Raw genomic sequence first — 4372 nt, 5'->3', positions numbered from 1 at the left:
CCTTTCTCAAGCCCTCTCGTCTTCCTGCAACTGAGTCTCTACTCAATATAATCAGAGTAGTGGTTTAACATAACAAGATTAGGTTATTACTCTGTTTAAATTTCTGCAAGTGAGCCTTCCACAATCAGATCCAGGACAACTGAGGCTACTCCTTCACAGACTAGGACAGAGCTGTGCACCCTCTCAGTCTTTCCTTTGCCCAATAAACCACAGTGCACTGGTATCCTCGCTGGGCCTCAAATGTATCAGGTCATTTCCCGTTTTTGGAGAACTCTACTAGCTGTCGCTCTAACCTTTACAAGGGTGGTTTCTGGGTGTCCAGATCACAGCTAAAGTGTCATCTCAGATATGCTTTCCCTGACACTGGCTTTTCAGTACCTACCTAAAAAAATCAGTACTCTCTAAAAAAATCACCAGCTTCAGTACTCTCTCAAAAAAATCACCTGCTTATCTCCGGTCACTATTTTTCTTGTTGATTTCTGTCATCCTCTGAGGCTGGGAAGACTTTCTCCAGCTACTCTGGTGCTGTGCCTGCAGCATTTAGAATGGGATCTGGCATCTTGTAGGCAGCCAGTTAATATTGTGTGACTAAATTAAATGAGAAGACAAGGGGAAGGCAACCTCCAGAGAATTGGCTACTGAGGAGTCTTTGAAGCACAGGCATCAAAATTTGAAAGCTACTGACTTCATTTGCATCATGATCTCCTTTAAGCAAGTTTTTTGTTGTAGTTTTTGTTTTTTGTTTTGTTTTGTTTTGTTTCGATTGTTGGGAAGGTTTCCATTGCAACTCCATCAAGTATTTACAAGTTTATATTATTTGGGAAGGGGAGGGAGAAAAAGAAAAGGGGAAAGGAAGAATGGAAGAAAAGGAAGGAAGGAAGGAAGGAAGGATTGAAGGAAGGAAGAAAGGAAGGAAAGAAGGAAAGAAGAAGCAGCAGCTAGGGTCATGCATGAGAACTTTTTAAAGGGGGAGGAATGAGTTTTGATATTTTAGTTTTGTTTTTCAAACAAAGCTATCTCAAATGTTCCCTCTTCTCTTTTCAGCTTAGGGTATAAAGAGACATTTTTACTACCATTTCACTTTTGAACATATTAACAGTCCAAAGTTCTTCCCCAGAGATCACTGTTACTCAATTTGGAATCTAGTACAAAAAGCAAAGCCTCGTAAATGCCTGCTCTTCTGAGCCTCCGTTCTGTTAGTGTCTTCTGGGTTTAGTTCCTTGTTCCCAGGCTCCCCAACGTCCTAGAAGTCATCCTACGAAGCAAGTGCCAACCTTATGGAGAGGCAGAGGGTCTCCTCCCACTGGTGGGCACCCAGAAAGCTTCAAGGATGTCTACCCAGAGATTTCCTCCCTCTGCTCTGTCCCAGAGTCATTAAAAAGTTTACATTTTGAAGGTTTTTCAGGTTTCCGTGCCCCATACTAAAATGCTAAAGCCTCTGGGAGTCAGAGGGCTTTAAGCCATTATCACAAACAACTAGAGGGAAGTACTTGAAAAATGAGAGCAAGATTAAAACCTGATGGGGTGAGGAATGAAATGCCCGGGCAGGGGAAGGAGAGGCACTGGGAGAAGCAGGAAAGTGCCAAGGCAAATCCCACCTCCCTGCCAAATGTCTCAAAGGTACCAAGTGAAGTGAGAGATGCTTCTGCTTGTACCAAGCACTTCTGAACCGAATACTTTCCATGGGAATACAAAGGGAAATCAAAGGGCATCTGATGTCGCATTGATGTGTTCATGTATATTCATATATACATTCATTGAAACACGATCGAAACCTTCCCATCCCAATTTGGAAATGGGTTCAGTTTTCTGCAGTTGCTAGTGGCAGCCCAGACTTTATTTAGGTTTGTTTGTCCTGGTACACTCCCTGGTGATAGAGCCGGGAGTCCTGTGTGATCATGTGGGAGGGTCCTTTCCTAGAACTTTTCTCATATTTTCTGATGCAACCGAGTGAAACGATGTTGTGTCCTAGCAAACGTGGAAATGGAGCAAGGCACACACACCATCCTGTCCACTTCCGAGAATAATGAATTGGATTAAGACCCAGGTTTGAATCCAGGCATTTGCTTGAAGTCTTCATTTCACACCAGGTCTCTGAAATTATGTTTGCAGACCCAGGAACAAATTAGCAGAAGGGACAGAAGCCAGCTATGCAGAACCCATTGTGCATTCAGTTGTATAGATTTCAGGATGGACAGGTGCCAAAATGGGTGGAAAACGTACCTGATCTCTGGCCTTCCAGCTGCCCTTCCTATGCAGGAAAGGTTGAATTTGATCTCTCACTATGCAAATGTCTTCCTTTTCATGCTGATTTTCTGACTGGGCGGCTGAGAGGAAAGACCCTTTTCTTATTACTGTTTACTGAATCTCTTTCCAATATCTGGGGGTCTGGGAGTGTAGCTCAGTGGTAGAGCCCTTGCCTAGCATGCAGGATGCCCTGGGTTAGATCCCCATACCACAAAGACAAAACAAAACAAAAAACCCTCCAATATCTGATCTTGAAGAAACCTCTAATATCATTGCATATTTATTTCTTTGTGCATAAAAGACAATCAAATTAAGTAACGGCTAAACTCTTAGGAATATAAAATTCCAAAATAAGAAATTTTGAGCTTTGGGTTCAGAAGAAGCCTGGATTCGTTGACTCATCCTTCATTCCCCAACAATAATTAGATCATATATGTCACCTTAGCCATGAATAAAAATCATTAGCTGGGCCCGGTGGTGCATGCCTGTAATTCCCACAGTTTGGGAGGCTGAGGCAGAAGGATCGGAGTTCAAAGGCAGCCTCAGGAACTTAGCGAGGCCCTAAGCAACTCAGGGAGACCCTATCTCTAAATGAAATACAAAAAAGGATTGGGGATGTGGCTCAGTGGCTGAGAGCCCCCGGGTTCAATACCCGGCACAAAATAAATAAATAAATGAATAAATGAAAATCAGTAGTTCCATGTGTCAGATCAAGAGGAATTTAGATAGAGTGATTTAGAGATGGTGAGTGCCTACTGTGTGTGTCAAAACTTGAGCTAAGTGACACATAGATATGGCATCATCTGCTCATATCCTCAAAGAGGTTTGGGAAGAAAAATCTAAGGCTACGAGGTTGAGGATTTAGTCTTGGAGAGACGCTAAGTGAATGCTGAGACAGTAGACAGATCCAAATGCCATTGACGTCTTTTGATCCACACGTTTCCTCTGCCACATACTCTCAGTGATTTCCCTGTGCTGCTACTGGACTCGAAAACAGTTCCCAAATATCCGTATTTGTACTCCAGTCACAAGGAAACGCTCACTGTGAACAACTAATTCCACCGGATGAAGGGCAGACTTGCAGGAGCAAACAATGCACTTCAATTCTGCCAACGTCTTTTGAGTCCTCATACTTCATCATTAATGACATTTAATAATAAAGCTTTAGATTAAAAAACATGTCAGTGGGGCCAGGGGCTGAATTATATTTCAAGTATGCCTGACCAATTAAAATAGGCTTCTTGCCATGTATCCGTGGCTTAGGACAGTTTGGAAAAGATTGGGGTGGAGATAGGAAGTAGGATTTGGAATGTCAGAGTTAAGAATTGACACCCTTGAACTCGATTTTCTCAGCACTCAGTCTAGACCTGTGCTTAAGGTAGATTTTTTGAACTATAGCCCTCTTAGAAGAACACTTTGAGGCTTAAGTCAATATAAGATGATTAAATGTCTTGGCATTTTTAAGTATTTTACTAAACATGGGAGATTAAGAAAACCAGGCACCATAAATCTCCTCCTCCCTGGCCTACGTATGGTCTAATAATAGAATTAAGAATTCGAAACATCTTAATCCTTTCAACTGGGGGAAGATGAGCTCATGTCACCAGATGACATCTTTCTTCAATCACGCTGGATGGTTTGCGCACTTTCACTGACTGAAGCACACTTTAAAGCAGCTCTAAGCAGACCTACATGTTTGGCAAGTTAAAACTTTCTCCTGAAATAATCCGTTAGACAGAGGCAAAGCCTCACTTTGGTCAAGTGCAAACTCAGCATTACAGAGATCTTGGATTTTATTGCGCACAAAATCGGAGTCTTCTGTCGCTCAGTAAGTATTGTGCTGTTTGTTAGGACACCAGGGGTGAATTTCTCAATCTCTACAGCTCTGCTTTCGATTCCTATTTAGAAAAAAGTTGTCGGTGGAACTTGATAGCAACAAGCCCAGTGTGAAACAGTAAAAATCGAAGTAATGAGAGTTCTTTAAGAAAGTCTCATTTGAGAGGAACATCATCTTTTTTTTTTTTTTTTTTTTTTTTTATTTGTGAGCTCTGGAGTGCTCAGCATTAGAACTTCTTCTTTTAAAATTTTTAAAAATTTGTTCTAAAGAGTTATGCATGACAGTAGA

Source organism: Sciurus carolinensis, chromosome 3 (assembly GCF_902686445.1).
Source record: "Sciurus carolinensis chromosome 3, mSciCar1.2, whole genome shotgun sequence".
Classification (NCBI taxonomy): Eukaryota; Metazoa; Chordata; class Mammalia; order Rodentia; family Sciuridae; genus Sciurus; species Sciurus carolinensis.
The sequence above is the reverse complement of the archived record's forward strand: the minus strand, read 5'-3'. Positions refer to the sequence as shown.